Source organism: Cervus elaphus, chromosome 17 (assembly GCF_910594005.1).
Source record: "Cervus elaphus chromosome 17, mCerEla1.1, whole genome shotgun sequence".
NCBI lineage: Eukaryota > Metazoa > Chordata > Mammalia > Artiodactyla > Cervidae > Cervus > Cervus elaphus.
The window spans coordinates 12710514-12735828 of NC_057831.1; the positions used below are offsets into that span (position 1 = coordinate 12710514).

General features: G+C 34.5%; 1 protein-coding gene across 1 annotated transcript in view; it reads left to right on the forward strand.

The window, feature by feature from the left end:
• Window positions 1–9385: 9385 nt before the first annotated feature.
• The window catches only part of LOC122673402 (bifunctional heparan sulfate N-deacetylase/N-sulfotransferase 4), a 298043-nt gene continuing 282113 nt past the window's right edge, over window positions 9386–25315 (forward strand). Inside the window, exon 1 of the mRNA XM_043871154.1 lies at window positions 9386–9814. The gene's annotated coding sequence lies outside the window, so the exon portion shown is untranslated. The remainder of the gene's footprint in view (window positions 9815–25315) is intronic.

The following is a 25315-nucleotide window of genomic DNA, read 5'->3' on the forward strand; positions in this document are numbered from 1 at the left end:
GGGTCAGTTCTTTGCATCAGGTGGCCAAAGTACTGGAGCTTCAGCTTCAGCATCAGTTCTTCCAACGAGTATTCGGGACTGATTTCCTTTAGGACTGACTGGTTTGATCTCCTTGCAGGCCAGGGGACTCTCCAGAGTCTTCTCCAACACCACAGTTCAGAAGCATCAATTCTTTGGCACTCAGCCTTCTTTATGGTCCAACTCTCACATCCATAGCAGAATTATTTACAATAGCCGAGATATTAGAAGCAACCTATGTGTTCATCAATAGATGAATAGGTAAAGAAGATGTGGTATAGATATGATGGAATGTTTCTCAACCACAAAACAGAAATTCTGATATTTTTAACAATATAAAGAGTATTATGCTTAAATAATAAGCATAAATAAATAAATCTGAGAAAGACAAATAAGTATGTTATTACTTATATGTGTGGGATCTAAAACGAAATGAATATAACAAGACAGAAGTAGACGCACATATATAGAGATAAAACTGGTGTTACCAGTGGGATGAGGGGAGCAGGGTAGGGGGTGACAAGATGGGGTAGGAAACTAAAGCACATGTGCTAATATGTATAACGTAAATAAGCTATAAGGGTTTACCATATAGCACAGGTAGTATAGCCAATATTTTCTAATAACTTTAAATGGAATATAATCTATAAAAATATTGAATCACTATGCTGTATACCTGAAACTAATATAATATTGTAAATCAAGTACATGGCAATACAAAAGAAAAGGAAATCTCATAAATTTTTCTTATTTTATTTTCTCCATTACCATATTTCAATGACTGTGATTCCCAATACGGCTTAGTATTTCTAAAGCCTAAGTAAAATCCATCTGGCTGTATGAACCTTCAGACCAGTTGTGATGTAAATGACTTTTTGTTTACAAGATATTTTGGAACAGATATTGAAATATGAATGTTGCCAAATTATTGATAACTTGCCATACAAAATGATTGAAAGTACAGCTTCTATCCCATCGAGTGTTTTGTAGAATATAGGGTTTTAGATGACCAACTGAAAGGTCATTCAGCTTACAGAATTATATCAAACAGCATTCTCTAGACAGATTCGTTTAGAGAAACTCTTTGGTATAGTGAAAAGTTAGCAAGGCTGGGAGTCACTGACTTCCCTTGCAGACTCCAGATTTGCTGCTTGCATCTCAATATTTTAACCTGACAATGAACACATTCGGCACTAATCATAGGCTCATCATGAGACTCAAAACAATCTATGGGAACGTATTTAGTAAACTCTAAATACTTTAAAAAATGATTTGACGATAACATGATTTTGGTATTGAATATATTATGAAAGCAAGCATATTGAAACAAACTTCTGCTGACAATAGTGACTGAGAACATTTTTGACAGATGCCTTCTTTCTCTATATCACCCTGACAATAGACATAGAAGAGTCGGGTCGAGTAATGGTTCTTGCTGGAGGAGTAACTCCTTCCAAAGTAATCTGGAAATCTGAGATAGAGTTAACTAGATTGTTCCAAATGTAGCTCTTGCTTAATTGTAGACATGCACACACACACACACACATGCACACACTTTAGTTTGGCAGACAGAGAAATGTTAATTATTTAGACTTGAGGAGTTGTTTTTGCACTTGATTTTAAAGATTAGCATGACAACTTAAACTAAGCAATTCATATCACTTTGGTTTGACCTTCATGTAGAAAGCAATGTCCTAAATAAAAGCCTAGTTTTCTGTATCTTACAACTAAGATACAGAAAATTCAACTGACAGTTTTATCCATTTTAGTTCATTTATGTTAGCCTTAAAGTATTTCCCATATGATATCATTATAATAATCTTGGAGAGGACCTTCCATAGCAAGGGAAACTTAGAAGTCATCTTTCAGAATTGTATCTGAGGCATATGCGATAAACTATTAGAACATGCCCCATAAGCCGGGTATTCCATAGCACCACATATATTGAAATCTACAGATAATTTGATATTAAAAGAGATATCAAGATTTAATGATATTGTACAATGTACAGTGTCCTTCCTTTACTACTTTCAGTATAATTTCAATACAAACTAGCAGTTACTATGAAGATAACTTGTGAATAAATGCTTCAAGTTGTAGTTATTTTTAGCCTCTTGGAGAAGAAAGGACTTATGTTGAGGCATCCATTTTTCAAGTTATAAGAGAGATAGGAAAGTAAATGAATGGTGCATAATTAGTGATAGAAATAACTTTAAGACATATAGCTATGTATAACTGCCTTATTCCTGCATTATGGCTTTATCCCTGGTTAATATCTATTAACCTTCCTACATCTCTCCCAGGGTCTCACTCATGTCCTATCACAGATTGTGGTGATTCAGTAATGTTAGATTTGAAATACACATGTGGCTTTCATCTTTTTTAGTTTACCTCTCTTTTTCTGGGATAGAAGAAGGCACAATTCCATTCATATTTTCACTAGACTAACCATATACATAGTAGTTATATGATAGAAAAAATCTATATTTGAGGTTCAGTGATTGAGTCTAATTATAGGTGAAACTGGAGGCTATTCACTCAAGTAATCTACCAGTAAGTAGGATACCAAATTAATTTTCTTTGCATTTGATGAGTCTCTGTTCTGTGTTTTTCTGTGCATCATTTTATATATTAGAGTCTGAGGGGAAGTACACACCAAATTATGGTAACAGCCGTTTCTTTTAAGCATATCAACAAAGATGATTTGGCAGATTCTAGGTTCACCATCTTTTATACAATATTGCCCTCTATGGGAACCTAAAATATTGAAGATTTTAGTAGAGTAGTATTTTTTTGATACACTTTCATTCTCATCACATGCTTTTTTGCCCCCTCTAAATTTAATCACTGCTCCCTTTCTCACCTTCTAACAGACATATACAGCTGAACTGGCAAATTTATCATTCCTTCATTATGTAGTATGTTTATTGTACCATTTTACTTTATTCATTACAGAATTCATCTTATTTATTTTATATTGCATTCAATTATTTCTTTTGTCTTCTTTTGGCAAAATATCTTTGTCATCACAGTACTGTATTTCCAGTTAACTTTTAATCATTTCATGTATGATAACTTCTATTCAGAAAGAGAAACATCAGTCAGAGCACTAAGATATAATATAAAAGAAAAATCATATTATGATGGAGCATTTAGAAATTACAGTGTCATTCCTTTGATTCTATAAATACCAATCAATACAGATTTGATTCTATAAATACAAATGCAAATTTAAAGAAGAAATGAAGACTTTAATCTTACTAAAATCTTTTTATTTATGAGTAATATTAGGAAGATTTAAATGACATGGGTTCTAAAATGGAAAATTAATCTGGATTTTCTTATCCATGGGGAAAATTGCTCTGTAACACCCCTGTGTGTCTTCATTTTGAAATGAGTTGTTAACTTCTATTTGTAGAATACAGAACTGGTGCAATAATTACATTGAAAATATATTGTATGTAAATATTAGTGCACCCCTTTCCCCATTTCCTAGTTCTAACTGCCACCATTCATTCATTCATTCGTAATTTTAATTTAAAAAAAAATTGCATATATCTACTCTATGCTATGACACTGCTCCAACTATTGAATATAAGCAACAAACAAAAAAGAGAGAGAGAGAGGTCATTTTTGTCCTCAAAAAGCAAAAACTCCATTGCTTGGATTATGACTGGGATTCAAAATCAGTGTGTGTCTCTAAGATAGGTAATGGTAGCAATATAGTGCTGTATATCCAATCGCTAGCTAGTTACAGAAGGCAGCACTGGGTTACAGGTGGAGCACAGTCTGACCCTGGTCCTGTATCTCGTATGTTTATTTGTACCACCTCTCAGCATAAAGGAGGCTTTCAGCCATCGCTGGCTAACTTTCAAGCATCATATTCTTATACCATTGCTCACAACTCACCCTTTCAATTGCCTCCAACACACACACACCACTCACTATACTGAAACCAAACAAGAGAAAGAATGACATCAGCAGGTGAACTGTCTCAGAGTGATAGGAATGTAGAGTAAGACACTGGTGCTAACAGGACAGAAGCTGATTTAGGAAGGCGTGGTGAAGCACTAAGATTTCCCACGCTGATCAGAGCATTAGCAGGAGGAGCTCCTAAATGAGACTATTTCCCCAAAGGACTGGAACAGACAGAAAACAAATGATATTGGGATACCTAAGTAAAAAGGAATTTGCTAACAGATGAAACAAAATGCCCTTTAGGACAGAGCGTTTTTACAAATTTATCACCAGGATGCTAGGATTCTGGTCTGCAAGAAGCTCTCTCATTTTGAGCACTTTGGACTTTAAATTAAAGGATATAAAACGACTTGACTCATAATGCCTAAGTCAAAAGGAAATTGCCACTAAACCATAACGAAATTTTGGCAAACACATTACAAAGAAAAGAGAGAAATGAAGAAACAAAGTGAAACTCCCTATGGTAGATACCCCATTCATACTGAAGCACTTAACAGTATTTAAAGATTCTCCTCGTATATATGTGACTCCCAATGGACTAGTAACCTAATTAATGTACTTTATGAATTCTAACCACTTTTATTTAGCCTCAGAAAGTGAAATTCACTGAAAATTCTCATAACAGGGATCTGATCATGGAATAATCATAAATTCAATTTCTACTGGCCTCTCCCCCTCCCCCCACCCCCCGGCCTTACCAGGGATCTCACTTGTGTGCTACACAACAAAGATTTCTGAGGTTCAATAATGCTTTGGCTAACATCTGCTATTTATTAAAAACCATGTTCCTTTAGGCTGTTGTCGGTCAAACTAGAATTGGACTGTTTAGTCTGTTTGTTCCCTCACTTGGCCTTTCAAGCTTTGCATCTTCAAAGGATTTATTTGAAGCATTAATATGCTGATTTGTCTCTTGCTAAAACAACGCACTACAGTGTTACTGGCAAGATGATTCTTCTTCCAACCTGTGGTTCCTGATTTTTCCTCTCTCAGTAACTTGCTAACTAGAGATCTAGATGTGTAAGAAGATACCATTTAAGTCTGTGACTGGAATGTTTGTTATATAATTAATGCTATATAGCATTAATTTTTCTCACTGTGTATATGATTCCAGTGGAGCAAACTCACTTTATGCTCTTTCTTTCTCACCTGATTTCCTATCTGAGTAATTACTAACAGGTTTTTTCCTTAAAAAAAGTTCTCGTAGTAGTATCACCCACAGCCCAATTAGAAGCTTTTCCCCCAAAGGCATAAACTTTGAACAGCAGTTTTTTTCTGTTCATGCTATTTTCTTAAGAAAGAATTAGGAGAGCTTTTTTTGGTGTTACTTGGGACAACTACAAAGCTGCTCATAAAACAAACAAACAAACAAAATTAAAAGGAAAGGGGACAGAAAGTAGTACCATGGTATAGAAGCCCAGTGTAAATTGTAAAATAAATTAGAATTTGAATTGAAGTTATTCAAAATTGTCATTTTGCAGTAGAATTAAAGAATAGAAATGATACTTGGGAAAAATAAAAATGTATATTAAAGCTATACTATCTTCTATTTATAACCTGTGCATGCATGTGAAGGGTTTCTAAAACCCAGAAATTGCAAAGTACTTGTAAATAATTCTTTGACATTTTCTTTGCAAATTTCTATGCGTTTTAGATGCATGGATTTATTACTTACCCTGGTGACTCAGACAGTAAAGAATCTGTCTGCAATGCAGAAGACCCAGGTTCGATCCCTGGGTCAGGAAGATCCCCTGGAGGAGGGCATGGCAACCCACTCCAGTATTCTTGCCTGGAGAATCCCATGGACAGAGGAGCCTGCCAGGCTACCGTCCATGGAGCTGCAAAGAGTAGGACATGACTGAGTGACTAACATTTTCACTTTCACTTTTAATTAACAAAAATGTTAATGAGAGAAAAACAATGAAAATTTTAGAAATTAAATTTGCTGGATTTTTCTGAATTCTTCTTTTATTTCTATTAGTGGATATATTTACCTTCTTTCACTGTAAAAACTGAATTGACATGTAAACCAATGAGTCTATTTCTTTAATAAATGTGTTTGATTTGGTTTTTGTTTCTTCTACTAAATATATAGGCACCAATATATTCTTTACATGCTTTATATACATTTTAAATATGTATTGTGGAATATTTTTCTAAGTTTTTTTTTAATTTTTACAATTTGAAAGCAATGCATATAATGCATTTTTTGAACTTTTAAGGTAATTCAGTTATAGCAATTGGGTAAAAATATGTGCAGCTCCAAAAATTTATTAGTTCATCTAATTCAATTAAGTTTAATAAAGATCCATTGAGGACTTAGTATATATCTGGATCTGATGTGTGTGCTCAGTCGCTCAGTTGTGTTCTGAGCGTTATATAGATTATTACAAGCTAACTGGATAGATGCTATATCTGACAAATGCAAGGCCTTTCAATTGTGGAACACAGGCTGAGTGAGTAAAAAACCCTTTGAGAAAATAATTCCTCCATATCTTCCCTTGCATATAGCATTTCTTCTTTGCAACATTCAAGGTCATTCATTTCATTTTCCCACCATGGCAGATGAGAAAATGATAAAAATTAAAATTTTCACAAAGGTTGTTTTTTTTTTTTTTTTAAATGACTGGAAAATATAACAGAGAAAAGAAATTATAAGAAAACTACTCAAGCTTTGGGGGTTATTTTATCTTTAATTTTAGTATGGACACTATGAATTTCTCCAACTTTCCTCAGAAGTAGCCAAAAAAAAAAGGACTTTTGTTTGGCTCGCACCATTCATACATGGTGTGTCTGGTGGGACCCTCTTTACCCAAGACTTTGTTTATTTCTGAATAAGCAATAAAAAAAGCATAGCAAAATCACTATTTTTCCTTTTCCTACTAAGAAGTATAACTCAGATGTTTGGAATTTTTTTATTTTAAAGTTAGCATTTAACAATATTTTAAGGTATTTTGTACTACTATATCTTCCATTAATATTGTTTATAATACTTTTATATTGTCAAAGTGTTTTTGCTCTATTATTCATTTCGCTCTAAATAATAATGCTGTTGCTTTAGCTTCAAGGATTGCTTACAGACTAATTGGATAAAAAATTTGTCAACAACTTTTACTTGTAATCAATTCATACCAACTATGGTTGTCACCAGAGCTAAGGATATAAATCCTCCTCCATGTTTTAATGTCATGGCTTTGTGGTCAAAATCACTCTATTTCATACAGCTTCAATAACTGAAATTACTCTGATAAAGTAGAATTCTTTATTGACTTGTGAAATAGAAATATATCAATGGGATAAAATACTTGAGTAATTTAAAAATGTAATTTTCATTTCTGTATATGTCAGACATATTTTCACTTTTGTATATGTCTAAACTTGGATAAATTAAAAGACATTATTAGTATGAAAAACTCCATAAAATGGAAAAAACTTCAATCAGCTTTTTAAATTTATTTTACTTTGTTTCTCAGTAGTGTTTAGCTTGTTGTTTAATAATAATTACTTTATTAAGATGTTATTGAACTGTTTAGCTGCAATGTATTTATCCATTTTGCAATTTGATGTGAATCACTATGGAAATTCTTGGTGAATTTCTAATGAATCTTTCCCTTTGAATTGTGTTGGAGAAGACTCTTGAGAGTCCCTTGGACTGCAAGGAGATCCAACCCGTCCATCCTAAAGGAGATCAGTCCTGGGTGTTCACTGGAAGGACTGATGCTGAAGCTGAAACTCCAGTACTTTGGCCACCTCATGCGAAGAGTTGACTCATTGGAAAAGACCCTGATGCTGGGAGGGATTGGGGGCAGGAGGAGAAGGGGATGACAGAGGATGAGATGGCTGGATGGCATGACCAACTCAATGGACATGGGTTTGGGTAGACTCCGGAAGTTGATGATGGACAGGGAGGCCTGGTGTGCTGTGATTCATGGGGTCGCAAAGAGTCGGACATAACTGAGCGACTGAACTGAACTGAACTGAATGAATCTTTGCCTTCCAAAGATTCTTAAAGGGTAGTAAGTAGTTCCTTGAGTCCTTGAGGATTTTCAAAATACACATTTTTCTTTAGCATACTTTTAGCCTGTGCACCTGAAAAAATAACTGATACATAATCCATAGTCTATTAATGATAGTATTATTAGGTTAGGAAATAACAGGGAGATAGTCTTTGTAATTTACCACATTTTTTTCCTATCCTCTACTTAGCATATGCCTAGAGTGTGCTGACCCTCTAAACCTTTTACAACATAATAACGTAACACTGAATCCATCAAAATTATTCACCCAAAGACCATATCACCAATAAAAGTGTGTTTTGAGGGCCAACCCCCACCCCCAACCTGCAGCATAATGAAAGGGTCACTGATATCGCCCCAGCAATTCTAGCAGAATTCTTTCTCACCAAAACACAAATATCCCAGAATACAATTTTGAACCTGAGAAGGGCCTGCAGTTCTGTACTCTAGCCTATAAAGAATCTTGGGCCAAACTGTCATCAACACATTTTATTCCATTAAATTAAATGGTGGAGACTAAATGAAATAGAAACAATAAGAGCCTGAAGAATTAGATAGCCTGGAATGAAGAAATACACTTGAAAGTACTCTACCTTTATCTTGTATGTATTTGGATAACGAAGTTCAAGAACTTTGCATAAAGTAAATAATTGCAATTTAAATACAATTTATATTTTATGAGTTAATATGAGTTAGTAGAGAACAAAAAGCAGGTAATCCTCATCCTATATTGCCAAATAGAAAATGAGGCAAGGGGACAACTTTTGTCCATGCTGAGAATAGAACTTCTCAATAATAATTCAGTAATTAACCTCAATGAAACCATTTATACACTAAACACACACACACATATGCCTACTCATTTTTTTATTCTAGCATTTGTTATGATCTGAAATATTATTATTAATTTCAGGAATACATAGGTCACTAGGATTTCAAGTTTCCTCCTGCTCACGGTTGGCTTGTGTTGAGTTCATAACTCATGCTTGACTAGCACACACTTACCGCAGAAAACCGTGTCATGAACTTTTCTTTTTTCACCCAATAGAATCTTTTGGTACAGTGTCCTAGCTGCAAAGTGGAATTTTACTCTCGAATTTCATAGGAAATAGTCCAACTGTACAATGAAAGATTATGCAAATCCTCCAGGAGCATCTAATCAATCACCCTGGTGTGAGAGGAATGCAGCTGATCGCTGAATTAGCTTCTGTTGGAATGTATTCATGTGTAACATCCCCCTGACTGGATGACATCACAACAGCTCCAGGTCCTTGAAAGTCTTGAGGATGATTAGCTGAAGGAATTGGCTGTTTCTGCCAATCATAAACCGGCTGCCTTTCTAGTTCTGGAGATGGGAGAGAAAGAGGGAGGGAGGGAAAGACCGACTCCAGCTGAACGAGGAGCAGAGCGGCAGTAAGAGGGGAGCGGAGCAGCTGGTGTTCTGGTGATTAAATAGTTCTCATAGCCTTTTTGCTGTACTCGGTCCGCTCCCTGGTGTAATTCTCGTGTCCAAGGAGGAAGCTGCATTTTAACGGTGTGCTGAACAGAGGTTTGAGTCATTCCAGCTGGCTGCTTGTTTTGAAAAGGACAATGTGTGTATAAATAAAAAGAGACTCTGCTGGAAGAGTTCAGATACTAGGACTGGAACTAAAGAGTGCTTTCGGAATATTAAAGCAGATTGTAGCAACTGAAAGCTCCTTCTAATTAACCTGGAGCCCAAGGAACCTGAAATACTGGATATCTCGTTTTCTAACTCGGATAAATTCAAGTTAGGAAAAGAGAAAAAAAAAGAAATGCTTCTCTAGGTAAGTTATTGCTTAATTTGCTGAAATGGAGGCATGTGCATTAAATGAATATATGTTGCTTAGCCATGTAAACAAGTTGAACACAATAAAGTTTTATTTGTGAAAGATTTATGTAAAAGATTTATGTAGTTTTAAACCAAATGCAGTTTCCCTTTTCAACATATGTGCTCTTACCTGTTATTACAAAGTTATATTTTCACTGTAAACATAAAATACAGTCCTGCTAAAAAAGAAAGACAGAACTTGAAATATTGTAAACTATTACTAGAATATTTGCATAATAAAGACCCCACTGGATAACAGTTTTAGCCTTTTCATATTGAAATGCAAATATTCCAAACTCAACAGCTGAACTGTGGAGTTATAAATGTTTCCCTGAGAAGTATTACTGATAACATGGCATTCAAATTACTCAAGATGGGAACTCCTCTCTTTGGGACCTGAGATTTATGGCCACATTCTGTCCTAATGGTCTGCTTTAGAGAAACAGCTGTCACAGACATTTGAAATTGTATGATGCAGCCATAAATTGCTTTTAAAGAAATAGATGCTTTTCTACTAGGTCCTATTAGGAAAGAAAAATAAATTCTTAGAACAATATATGCCATATGCCATAAGCACAGATTCCCAGGAGGATAAAAACAGCTTTATGTTATACCTGTAAATACCTCCAAATTCCTCATGCATAGAATAAATTGAAATATAAGAGGTGTTACTTAAAGTATGACTTTCATTCATCTCTTCCAAAATTTCTGATTAGAGGAAGCTAAATATAAATAGAAACTTAAACTTGTATTTTCCTTGTAATTTGTCCTCATTTATAAGATGCTATATTTTTCAGAGTTACTGTCAAGAGTATTTTCAAGTGATATTATATTTTGTTATGATAGGTTGTACTGTGAGTTCTAATATAACTCTAGAAAAGTTTCAATAGTTTATACTTTATTATGTGTTTTTCAAACTCACCTTTTCTTGCTTTCTTAGTGTAGTTTATCAGAATATTTTTCATCAACTTAGGATCATAAATGTTTTAAAGTAAATTGCATACAAAGTCATTGATGTGTTGTCTTAATTACTGTAGTTATTCACTTTCTCACCAACTTGATGGTTCAAATTCTGTGAGTTTCTTTATACAAATGGAACTACATGAAGACAAAAGTTATTGTAATTGCTTGGATCTCTCCAAAACTAGGAGGCAGTTTTTTCCCATAAAGGTTTAAAAAGTCTTTTTTATATCAGAATAATAATTTAAATTTCTGCTATTAAAATATTCCTGCTAGCTATAGCCAGATGCCAAGTAGATGCTATGTTGGTCATGCCTTTTTCATGAAGCAGATGTATGTAGAGAATGTAACGTCCACTGACTAGAAAAGTCTAAGTCTTCAACTGGAATGCATAAAAAATGAGTGATTTTTTATGTATTTGCCATGTACATTTATCTCTACGCAAAAATGAGAATTTAACATACTTTAATGCCTGCTGTGATTATTGATATTATTATAATAAGGAATCTTGTGAATATGTGTCTTATGATGATCAATATTACATAGCACCTACATTGGTAGAAGTCTTATGATAAGCTAATGGAGATTTTTGAAAATTGCACACTAAACACAATCATCAATTTTTATCCCATCTTAATGGCAGTTGGTCAGTGCTAAGACTGATGCTTAGAATATCTTTTGAAAAAATTATATATATGAATTATTAACTATAACTTGAAACTCACCCTTAAAGGGAAAATATTAATGCAATTTAGAAACTCAGGTGTCATTCTTAAATACAAAAGGTAAAACTTCATAAGGATTTTAATATTTGTTTTCCTTTCCATAAACTTGAAAATGTGTGTAAGTTGCATTTTGTTTTCTCCATCTGAAGTTATTATCTAAGTACGTGTCCATTTAGATAATTTTCCTTAAATACCAAAAAAAAAGGTAAATGGAGACTATTTATATATAAATACATAAAATGGTTATTTGGAATTTCTATATTTGATAGCCAAAATAGAAATACATGTTTATATATGTATGCAAATCAAAGGACAGCCTTTTCTATCTGAATATTCTAATTATTGTACCTATTCTTTTCTCCCCCCTCAAAAAAATATCATTCTTAAATAAATGTAGTCTCTTAGTTCAAATCTAAGTGCTAACCTTACTCCTTAAAAATGCTAGATAAATGCTTCTAAGTCAGTAAAATATTTGTACCCAGTAAGTCTTGCGTTTATATGATTATCTAGCAGATTCTGTTTGAGTGGGAAAGGTTTATTTTAAGAATAAAATCCAAAAATCAAACTTCCTGTGTTTCATATAGTAGCATCTACGCAGGGAGAAGAACAGAGAAACATTTAGCATGCTTTGATCCAACTAGAAGATTCTAGCTGGTACAGCCTCCCCAGATTTGGAAAGCAGCTGGGGAAACTTATAAAATAAAGCTAGAATATCAGTCCTGGCTGGAAGCCAAGGCAGAGAAGCTGTGTACCCAGAAGGTTAATTCTTTCTGGGCTGAAATTCATTGATAATGCATTATGCTTAAAATCTAGCTTGAAGTGTTACTTTTTTTCTCTAGTAAAAACTTTGGGATATTTAAAGAACAAATATATTTTCTGAGTAAAGTTTTCAAATAACAAAGTTGTCTTCTTTATTAAAGGCTGCTCTCATGAAAAATGTAAACAGTCTAGCTGAAACTCCTATAAAACGTAGTTGATACTCAGGAGCAGGAAGAGAAATAAAGATGAGATGCATTGTCTCACCCTTGTCTTGGAGATGACAGAGTGGTCAGAAATACCACATATGGATACATGTTAAAAGCAGTGTGAGATTTTCTGAAAGTAACTGGCCTAGTAAGATTTACAGTAGAAGAAGACTTTCTAAAACTGTGGTGACACACATCTTGTGAAGCTAGACAGCAGAGAGAAAGTTAACTGTCATCCATTATGTATTCCAAATCACTAGGAAAAAGGGAAACCATGCTGTCTGTTGATTTATTTTAAGTTTATGAAGTGAGAAAAAATGGGTCAGGTGGCAGACATAATGCTGCTGCCTTCAGCCATCAGGGAATAACATTTAGTCAACCTTTTCTTTAACACTTCAGGAAACTTTCAGCTATACTGTTACAGACTGTCAAATGCACTCTTTTTTAAAGTTGTTTTCAGCAGTCTTCAGAACTTAGAGGTGTCAATTGCAATGTAGAACTTTCATAAATACAGTCTTATTTCCAAGTTTCTTTATCTCAGTTTTCTAAGGAATGCTATCACATTCTAGAGTTAACAAATCTAAAATTTCTTTTGGAATAATATTGAATTGATAACAGATTTCCCTCAATCCAAAATAGTCTGATAATGAAACCCAAACGTATCAATGGCTTCTACTATTTCAAGACAAGTAGATTTTTTTTTTTAAAGTGAATAGTAATTTATTCTACATTCCTACTGGTGAACATGTTTGCTGATATAAATTGATATATTTATTTCCTATGTCTTTTTATAATTTGTCTATGTCCATTAATAATCCATATAATTCAGGTCATGACATAGATTATAACAAAATAGCATCTATATAACAAAGTAAATATTGGCTTTCAAAGTCACTCATTGAGGAAATTTTCATATTTAGATGACCTTAAAAATATTACCTCAAGAGATATATTTGACACTCTATGAATTCTAAATGATAATCATGATTAATTAATTGGAATTAAGGAAATGACAAAAAAAATCAAAGAGTTAAAAAGTACTGAATGCTTGGGAACTAAATTTGGTGACATACTCAAAGTATCTGAGAAAACAAAACTAATGACTCTATTAAGTTCTAGAACAGAAACTTCTGTGCCAAACTCAATTTTTAGACTTCTTAGAAATAAATGTTTTAAATATTTGTAGCTTTCAGTAAGAAGGTAACTTTTAGTAAGCTAACACATGCGCAGGCACACAGCAAAGAGTTCTTCTCCAGATTAAAAGAATTTCCTCCATTTTGGAGCTTCCACCATCAGATAAACTTGAGTTATGCTTTATTTCAAGCAGTTAAGCTCCTCATTAAAAGTCTTTAATAGAATTTGTTTTCCACCATATTCGTATGGAAGTTGAAAGCTGGGAGGGTTCAGTGCATTCAAACAAAAAGTAAATGTAGAAATGCTTCCGTAATTCTTTTCACTCTCCTTATTCTTTGCCTTCTTTCCCTTTCTTCCTCTCTCCTTCTGTCCCTTTCTCCCTATTCTTTCTTTCCTCCACCCTTCCTTTTTCTCCCTTACCTCTTTCTCATCCTCCTTCCCTCCCCCCCCTCCCCATCCCTTCTTTCTTTTCTTCTCTTCCCCATTTTCTCCTTTCTTCTGTCTTTGTTTCTGCCACTTCAGCTGAAACACTCTCTTGCAAACTTGAGGAGCACACCACTCAAGTTTAGTACAACAGCTATAGTTAATCTAATGGCCAAGTCTGAACACAGGAATGGGTAGAAAAATGCACAGAAAAGGGGGGTAAAGAACATTAAACCATAAAAGGTGAGATAGGATGAGATATTCATGTCAGAGAAGTAGTTATGTCAACTTTAAAATATTGACTATCCTCCTACCTATGAATTTTCATTTAGTTGGCTAAGTTCTTTAAGTAGAATCCTTTACTCCTTTTTTTATATACTTCCCTTTCACTGTCAGTGGATTTTTTTTTTTATGCAGCAAATGCAGCTTAGTGGCAAAAATAAAATAATAATAAATGTAAATAATCCTTATACTGGTATTTTAAACTCCCATAAATCATTTTTATATTTAATAGTTTAAGCATAGTAACATTCATATTCTGCCTAAAGGCCTACTGCCATACTAATGGAAGAAAAAGAGAGAAGGGAAAGCTATTTTGCACATTAAGATGCTTTGGCTTGACTCCATTCCTGAATCAGAAATTCAATTGTAGACTGCTGTTCCACAGAATTTGTCATATTTCATCAGACATCTCAAAAGAGTTCTTCTTGATGTACTGAATAGTCTTTCACGCCTACATAAAAATAATTTAAACCTCATATATAAATATAGCAACACTAAAGATTAATACAAGAAAGGAAACAGATGCAGAGATGCATATGCTCCTGTGAACGCATATAAAAGTCCCAATTCTATTCATTACTCTAAAGTGCAAATGGATAATTAGAATCAGAATTAAATTTCATTTGTTTCACAACCAATCTTTCACTAATAGTTATGTCAATACACTTGAGATTTCACATACTGTAATATGTAAAATCAAACATAGACAATCATTTAAAAATTACACCTATTAATCCACTTCAAGTGTGATGGCTCCTGATACATGTTTGTGAAGCCACTTTCCTTAGAATAGGGCACTTTTTGAATAAACACAAAAAAGATCTTCAAATCAGTCAAAGTTGAACTCAATTTAGTACTTAGATTATTCTGTTTCTCCATCTAGACATATTTTTCACTTTAAACAGAAAAAATAGCACATCATTTTTATTCAGTAATGTTCATAGTGATAATGATAATAAATATTCTCTCTTATTTTCAATATGTGCCAGATATCATTCAAGATACTAGGGTGAACAAAACAACTCTTAGGAGGCTTGTATTCTGGCGGGAGAAAGCAGGCATTAAACAAATAAGATGCTATGGGCTATTAAGTACTATAAAGATGAATAAATCAAGGTGGTGGTTTAAAGAGTATAAGTGAAAGCTATAGAGCTGGTCAGGAAATACCTTTCTGATGAACTGATACTCAGAAAGCCTATTGAAAAGTTACATGTCAAACTGAGAATATTACTCCATCTTGTAGAAAAATGCAATGAGGAGTAGCAACTTCTTGTAATATGCAAGCTGCCAAGCTGAATTTTGACTCTACCTGATGATTATTATCCTTGGTTCTGTGAAATTGTCTGGTAAAACTTAGGACACAGCACACTATTTAGTGTTATTTTCTCTGGAAAATAGAAAGACCAATCAATTTTAGAAAATGTAATTCTCAACTTTGCTTCTCCTCTTTACACTTACAAAGAATTTAAAAGTAGTGTGTGAGTAAAAGATCTCAAATTATTGTATTTTTTCCTATAGACTGAAAGTGAGTACTATTATTGAAATGTTAGCAGCAGCAGAACTGATCCCCTATCTTATTTTCACAAATTGGTGGGTGTAAGAACCAATATTCCTAATCATTACTCACTTGACTGGAACAATGGACTTGACATAATGAAATTACAGAGGGGTAAATGTAATTATTGAATTTTTTAAAACATTTCATCAGTTACAAATGTACTTCAAACAAGAACCCAAAATATGATAAGGCTAATACAATGCTAATGCAAACTTAAAATGAATTAACAGAATCACAGCAGCAAGAGCAAGGAAACAGTGACCCTGGTTAGCACAGGTCTGACATCATTTAGCCTATTTGCCAATCTCTGGTTCCTGACGCCTTGTATGAGGAACAGTTGTCTCTAAGCTTCCTTTTCCCCAGGGTAGAACATTGACTCTACTTCACTCTCACAGTTAGATCACAATATCTCTATCTCTTGGTGTAATTACTGTGTGTTTATCAGTGCCTGTCCTGTAACCAATAAATTTAACGGCAGGAATGCTAAGAGAATGCTTGACCTGTAGAAGATAGCAAGGGTTTGATAAATGTAAAAGGTGAGGTGGCATCTGGGAAGCATGTCTTGTGAACAATAGTGAAGAAACAATGCTATTTAAGGGGGAAAGGACTATGGAGAAACACTACAGTTACCTTTATATATTGCAGGGTATTTTCCTTAATGGAAAAGGGATTTGCTTTATATTATGTGACACCAGCGGAAAGATATTGGGAGGTGGTTTCTGTGCAATGTCAGAAGAAACTGTACATTCTGGAAATCAGTGATATTGCAGTCAATCAAAGTGATCAACGCAGGTTGGAGCACCACTTATCCAGAAGACTTCCATGAAAGGAATGTCTGCCATGAGTAGGAGCTACCAAGGTGTCTCATGTTTACATTGTGTAACTATAAGGAGTGTGGATAAAGGCTTTCATGAACACTCCACCCACCTAAAACCCCGCTCTAGCATTTGGTTAGAAGACTGATCAATAGCATTCAAGTAAATAATGATTGCTTACAATTACATAGAAGAAATATATGTAGTAATCAGAAATATGCCCTAGAGCATAAGACCAAATTTTTATAAAAAGTTCATTTTATAAAGTGTGTAAGTCCTCAAAGAAAACAACATGATAAATTTCTTAATTAAGCAAAGAATTGAGTTTTAAAAATTTAAATATATTGGTTTTACTTCTCTGTTGAGCCAGTCCAAGAAAGAAAATATCTAAAGACTAGATGCATGAGTAAGAAAGATATTTCTGGCTTCTATGAACTTCTACATGATAAGGAATATAGAGATTATTTGACTTGATTGTGAAGTGTAAGCCTTTCTAGAGAAGAGCTGCAGTCATATAACCAAATATAAATTCATTTAAAGATGAGATGGCATCATAGCATAGTAGAAACCAGTAGATAATGTTAAATTCCACCAAAGCTAAATTAAAATCTTGTAATATAACCTTGATAAAACAAGTTAACCCTTCTGTACCTCAGATTCATGATGTTCAAATGGCAGTGATAATTATTCTTCATAGAATTGCTGGTAAAGTTAAGCATGACAATATACATAAAGTTCCTAGTACAATGTTGGAAACAAGAGAGGTGTTAAATTAATAGAATTAAGTATTAGTTACTTGCATCAATACTCTGACTTTGGCCTGCAATATAACATTCTGTACTGATTTAAAGAAACTCCTGAGTGATGAGTATTGACTGATTCCAATCCTCTTCACTTGGAGGTAATGATCTAAATCACATTTTGCACTGTCTCTACTGTATTTTTATCACATATTTGAACATTAATAACATTAAATCTAACTTTCACTAACTGACATTTTAATCTGACTCATCACATTAATTCACATTCAAATATCTTAAGGAAACCAGACCATAAGCAGAAGAAAAAACTGTCAGTAGAAGATGCCAAATAGTTTATCTTACTTCTTAATTTTCTGGCATGCTGGAATAAGGAAAAACATGGGGTTGGAAGAACACAAGAAGGCAAAGGTTCAGAAACTGAAACTGGATAGGACTAAAACAAATACAAATGTGACTTCATTTGCAATTTTCTCTAGTAAAACACTAAAAAATATTTCATGTGGTGTCTGTATTGACAAATTCTCTAGAATTATCACAAAAGTTATTTATAAATGGTTTTAAAAGATGCTAGGCACTGAATCAAAATAATTTACTTTGGAAGGCTATTTGGCAAAAAAAAAAAAATTCTGGGAGATTATAAAATGTAAGACATTTTATTCATCATCAGAATATATTTGGGGGGGAAAGGATTGGGAAAATGAAGCTTGTTTTACATGTGGAAACCATGTAAACCTGTGAAAATTATGCTGTTATGTAATTTTACCCAGTTGTTTCCTTGTTACTTATTGAATAGTTTAACCAGCTGCAAAGCAGGCTTTGAGGTGGGCAGAATGTTCATTATCAACACCCCTGGAGTTCCACAATGAGAAACACAAGAGAGCTTGGTGACTACCATCATGTTCCTACTCATGGCATAAATTCTTTCCACAGAATCCTTTGAATAGTAGATTGAACTACTCTATATCACTAATGTTGACCCAGACTGAGAATAAAAATATATAAATTACATTTTAACTTTTACTACAAATGTGTTAGTATCTTAAATTGTCCTTATGGTTTTCACATTTAAAACAAGACCATTTCACTCCTCCTATTCTTTTCTCCCAAGATATTTTGAAGATCAACAAAATATTTGACACTTTATAATCTCCCAGTATTTTTTTTAACCAAATAGGTTTCCTAAGTGAATTATTTTGGAACAGTGTCTGCCATCCTTTTAAAATATTCATACGTATCATTTGTAATAATTCTAGATTCTACTCATCAAGTATTAAAATAGGAGCATCTCAAAAAAAGTTGCCTCTGATAAGTAGCAAAATGCTTGACATCATTCCAAAGCTCTTCTGATGAGTTTTTATCATGCTTTTTTCTAAACTTTGAGAAGTGTGTATCATGGATCAGTTTAGGGTGGAAGTATGAAATTTTATATGGGGTATATTTATATGTGACCAGTCATGTTGTTTCTGCTGATGTCCAAGCTGGTGTTTTATTCTGCAGTATCTAAAAGTTAAAATTGCATAAGCTATAAAGCAACTAAATAAAAAACAGGCACAAATCACTAGTGAAACTGAATGAAGCATGTCTTCCTTTGGCAAAGGAGTATCCAGTTGTTTCATGTTGTGTAAGATTAAGAATGCTCTGAAGTAAGAGATCTAAGTAAAAGGTAGATATAGTAACTATAAAATACACGAAATCCACAGTTAGGAAATAATTTATCAAAAAAACCTCATTTTCATTCCCATAAAGTTCTTTGTAAGTCCTGTTCATAGCACTGAAATTCTGCTTCTTGGTATTTAGAGTATGGATGAAGAACAGTGGTGATGGAGGAGGAGATATAGAATCCATCAGAAAATGTGGGGTCATGTGAGCTGTGTGACATTGGACAGCTCTCCACTTTTCTGTGCACTAAATTCTCCATTCATTCATTATTTAGTTTTATTTTTTACTAATAATTTTGATAATTGAAATGTATAGTTGTTTGTACACAGAATAGAGAATGTCTATTGGAAGAGTTTACTTGTCATTACAAGCAACTTAAAGAGAGTAGTAGGGAATTTTACAGAGATTGTATCCTGATGGCGTGATAATATAATGAAAAACAAAACCTACCAGAACTTCCTATAAACTAGATTTTAGTTATACTGGCCCAAAACAATAAATTTTCTCCAGACGTTCAGTTCAGTTCAGTCGCTCAGTTGTGTCCAACTCTTTGCGACCCCATGAACCACAGCACGCCAGGCCTCCCTGTCCATCACTGACTCCCGGAGTTTACTCAAATTCATGTCCATCAAATTGGTGATGCCATCCAATCATCTCATCTTCTGTTGTGCCCTTCTCCTCCTGCCCTCAATCTTTCCCAGCATCAGGGTCTTTTCAAATAAGTCAGCTCTTCCCATCAGGTGGCCAAAGTATTGGAGTTTCAGCTTCAATAGCAGTTCTTCCATAATGAACACCCAGGACTGATCTCCTTTAGGATGAACTGGTTGGATCTCCTTGCTGCCCAAGGGACTTTTCAAGAGTCTTCTCTTGAATACCATAGTTCAAAGCATCAATTCTTCGGTGCTCAGCTTTCTTTATAGTCCAACTCTCACATCCATACATGACCACTGGAGAAACCATAGTCTTGACTAGATGGACCTTTGTTGGCAAAGTAATGTCTCTGCTTTTTAATATGCTGTCTAGGTTGGTCATAACTTTCGTTCCAAGGAGTAAGCGTCTTTTAATTTCATGGCTGCAATCACCATCTGCAGGGATTTTGGTGCCCAGAAAAATAAAGTCTGTAATGATTTCCACTGTTTCACCATCTATTCACCTTGACGTGATGGGACCGGATGCCATGATCTTAGTTTTCTGAATGTTGAGCTTTAAGCCAACTTTTTCACTCTCCTCTTTCACTTTCATCAAGAGGCTCTATAGTTCTTCTTCACGTTCTGCCATAAGGGAGGTGTCATCTGCATATCTGAGGTTATTGATATTTCTATGGGCAATCTTGATTCCAGCTTGTGCTTCTTCCAGGCCAGCGTTTCTCGTGATGTACTCTGCATATAAGTTAAATAAGCAGGGGACAATACACAGTCTTGACCTTTTCCTATTTGGAACCAGTCTGTTGTTCCATGTCCAGTTCTCACTGTTGCTCCCTGACATGCATACAGGTTTCTCAAGAGGCAGGTCAGGTGGTCTGGTATGCCCATCTCTTTCCGAATTTTCCACAGTTTATTGTGATCCACACACAGTCAAAGGCTTTGGCATAGTCAATAAAGCAGAAATAGATGTTTTTCTGGAACTCTCTTGCTTTTTCGATGATCCAGTGGATGTTGGGAATTTGATCTTTGGTTCTTCTGCCTTTCGTAAAACTAGCTTGAACATCTGGAAGTTCACGGTTCACGTATTACTGAAGCCTGGCTTGGAGAATTTTAAACATTACTTTACAAGCGTGTGAGATGAGTGCAATTGTGCAGTAGTTTGATAAGAAACTCAGTGGTAGGCAAATGACTGTTGAAGTGAATTTTAAGAGATGGTAACCTTTTGTTACTTCTGCTGTTGTCAAATTCTTCTCATAATGATATAGTAATACCTCAATTCAAAAGAAGAATAATTAAAATATTAAAATTGTAGCTTCTAAGAGACTCTGGATTTTAATGTAACTTGTGAACATAAGTATAATACTATCACTAACACATTAAAGTCACAAATAACAAGCCAGTTGATGTAAAAGTTTAAGTAACTTGCTGTTTAGTGATTTACTGAAATTAAACTTTGACATTAAATACTAGGCAATTTTTTCTCTCTCCTATGTTCATTCATAGATCAAAAAGTACACTCTACAGTATAGCTTAATCCATTCATCTTTATATCTTATAGTTCCCTTGCCTATAAGAATATGAGAACTAAGTGAGCACTTTATATTTCATGCTTCCATGATTGTCTTCTGAGACAGTTAACAAGGATGCAGATCAATACTAAATATAATATTTGTATTTAAAGAATGATTATTGAGCTAACCCAAAGCAGTTATAAGTTGATGGCAATTATTTTACTACTATTGGCTGTAAGTTGATATTTAGTTAAATATGTTTTAGTTACTGCATAAGAAAAAGCAAAGAAAATTAATACTATACTGAAATCCTAAAGGCAAAATCGGTCATGTCATTCTCCTGCCTGGCCCTGGATCTTAATTTTTCTCCTCTGTTTCAAATCTCTTTCTCCTCCCCTAAAAATCCAAATCCTCTCATTCTTCAATGATTAGAACAATTTACTTCCCTCTTTAAGTCCTCTTCTAATAACTTCAGTTCACCAAACTCTCTCCTTTATTTGAAATCTCATAGCACACCCTTTAGAGTTCTCACTTGGCAACAAATTTTGTATTCCTATTAATTCTTTCACTTTCTTTTTACTTGCAGCTATTCTCATAACCTACTTCCTTCTTAACTCTTAATTTAATCTTCTGCTTGACTTCATGCTACTAGACATTTTGCTCAGGTCACCAAAGTGAAAGTCAATTTTCAATTGTATTCTTGACTCACATACAGTATTCAGTTTTTGATCAGACACATTTGTGCCCCCTTGATTGTAGCTTTCATGGTTTTATTCATCTAATCATAGTTCAAACAATATCAAAAATTTTAATGTTATGCATCTATCATTTTATTGTACACACTATTCCCTAGCTCTTTCACTCAATATCAAGGCTTTATCTACCCTTTAAGCTACCATTCCAGCACAGACCTTAAATTCTGTTGTGATACATTCAGCAGGAGGACATTTCTTTTGCATATCTCACAGACATTTCTAAAAGAATATATTGCAGTCCTCTCATTTTCTCTTGCCACATCTTCTCTGCTTCCATATATTTTTTTACTTTTCCTATTATCATACTTACATTTTATTGCAACTGCCTTCTTACTCAAATGTGTCGTGGAATAGACTTCCATTGCTTTTGAAAAGAAGCAGTGTTTATCAGATGAATAGTATAGCTGGTACTTGGTAAGCATTCAGTAAACATTGAATGAATGATGTGCAAACCTGAAGTTTTTTTAATTTTTTTCCCTCTACCACCAAGTCTTGACATATCTATTTCTTATGTGAAAGAACAAAAATAATTCATATGAGAATATTCACAACATTGCCCCTGCAAAAACAGTGTAAAACATTCACCCTTCCCATGTTCCCCCAAAGAGAAGGCTAATGTGCTTTCTGAGGGTGAGGTTAATTGGTTAATATAATAGATTCTTAAAGACAACAGGTAAGAGAAGAAAAGAAAATAATAGTGAATCAGATGGCAGAATGGAAATTTTGTCATTTGAAGATTTTTAGAGTATCTTTGGAGTACAGGGAAGTTGAAAGGAAAACCAACATTTTAGAAGTATCATTTCACTTTACAAATTGTAATTTTTTGATGCTGTCTAGAAAATGTCAGTGAAGAACATGATTTCTTTCATATAGTTACTGTGACCCTCATATTGTGCTTCTTAAATTCATCTGACTGTGGCACCCACATGAAGCTACACATTTGTAGGAGCTAGAAAATGATATATAAATGTTGTGAAGCTGCTTACACTTTTTTAAAAAACAGACCTTTTAGAGTAGCAAAAGTAATCACAAAATATACAGAGTTCTCATACACCTTCTCCTTCAACGTTGTTGTTGTTTTTAGTCGCTCAGTCGTGTCTGACTCTTTGTGACCCCAGGGACTGTAGCCCGCCAGGCTCCTCTTTCCATGGGATTCTCCAGGCAAGAACGCTGGAGTGGGTTGCCATTTCCTTCTCCAGTCCTTCAACATGCAAACATACATAAACTCAGCCTCCCTCACTACCAATATTCCTTGTAACTGATGAATCTATGTTGACACACTATTGTCAACTAAGTCCATAGTTTACATTAGGATTCACTCTTGGTGTTGCACATTCTCTGAACTTTCACAAATGTATATTATAGATGTGTCAGTGCCTAAAGATCCAGGTGTTTCACCTATTCATCTGTCCTTGCTTCTTCCCCAAACTGGCAACCATTGGTCTTTCTAGTGTTTTAACAGTCTTGCCTTTTCCAGAATGTCAGATGGCTGGAATCATGGCATGTGTAGCCTTTCCTGATTGGTTTCTTTCACTTAGTAACATGCATTTAAGATTTATCAATATATTTTTGTTGTTTAACACCTCAGTTCTTTTTAACACAGAATGCATTCTTAGTCGCTCAGTCATGTCTAACTCTTTGTGAACCTTTGGGCTGTAGTGTACTGTAGCCTGCCAGCCTCCTCTGTCCATGGGATTTCCCAGGCAAGAATACTGGGGTGGGTTGCCATTTGCTTCTCCAGGGGATCTTCCCAACCTAGGGATGGAACCTAGGTCACCTATGGCTCCTGCATTGAAGGTGGATTTTTTACCTGCTGATCCGTTGGAGAGGGCCTTAACACAGAACAATAGGCCATTATCCCATTATTGGATCTGTACCAAAGTTACTTACTGGAGGACATCTTGGTTGTTTCCAAGTTTTGGCACTTGTAAATAAAGCTGCTATAAACAATTGCATGAAAATACTTTGTGAGTGTATGTTTTCAGCTCTTTAGTGCAAGGATCTCAATTGCTGGATCATATAAGATTAAGTTTAGGTTTGTAAGAAACTGTGACTTGGTCTTCCAAACTGGCTATACCATTTTTCATCCCCACCAGCAATGAATGAGGGCTCCTGTGGTTCCACATCCTCTCCAGCTTTGCTGTTGTCATTGTTCTAAATTTTAGCCATTCTAATAGGTGGTATCTCATTGCTATTTTAATTTGCAGTTCCCTAATGGCATATGATGCAGATTATCTTTTCATGTTTATTTGCCATCTGTATATTTTCTTTGGTCAAATGTCTGTTCCAGTCTTTGGCCCATTTTTAAATCAGTTTATTAAATTTCTTATTGTGGAGTTTTAAGAGTTTTTCATATAATTTGGATGTGTGCCTGCATGCTAAGTCGCTTCAGTCATGTCTAACTCTTTGCCATCCCAGGCACTGTAGCCTGCCAGGCTCTTCTGTCTCTGGGGATTCTCCAGGCAAGCATACTGGAGTGGGTTGCCTTGCTCTCCTCCAGGGGAATCTTCCAGGTCCAGGAATCGAACCTGCATCTCCTGTAGCTCCTGCATTGCAGATTTGTTACCGCTGAACCACTGGGGAAGCCCTTCTTTTGGATAACAGTCCTTTGTCAGATACTCCTGTTGTAAATATTTTCTCCCAGTCTGTAGCTTGTCTTTTCAATCTCTTGATAATGTCTTTCACAGAGAAGCTTTTTTCTTTCTTTTAATGAAGTCCAACTTACTAATTCTTTCTTTCATGGATCAAGCCTTTGGTGTTGTACCTAAAAAGTCCTCAGCCAAGCCAAAGTCATCTTGATTTTCTCCTATGTTATCTTCCAGGAATTGCAAGTTTCTTTTTTTTTTAATTTGCAACTAGGTTTATGATTCATTTTGTGTTAATTTTAGGGAATAGTGTAATATCTGAGTATTTATTATATTTTTTTTAACATGTGAATGTCCACTTGTTGCAATATCATATGTTGAAAAAACTATCCTTTCTCCATTGAATTGCCTTTATTCTTTGTCAATGACCAGTGGACTCTCTTTGTGTGGGTTTCTTTCTGGGTTCTCTATTTTGTCCCATTGATCTATGTATCTATTATTTTGCCAATGCCACACTCTCTTGATTGCTGCAGCTGTATAGTAATTCTTAATGTTTGCTAGTGTCAGTCCTGAGACTTTGTTCAGCTTTGGTGTTGTGTTGGCAGCTCGGAGTCTTGCTTTCCATATAAACTTTGCTTACTATTTTTAAAAACACTCATTTCCTTTTTTTCTTTTTAGTA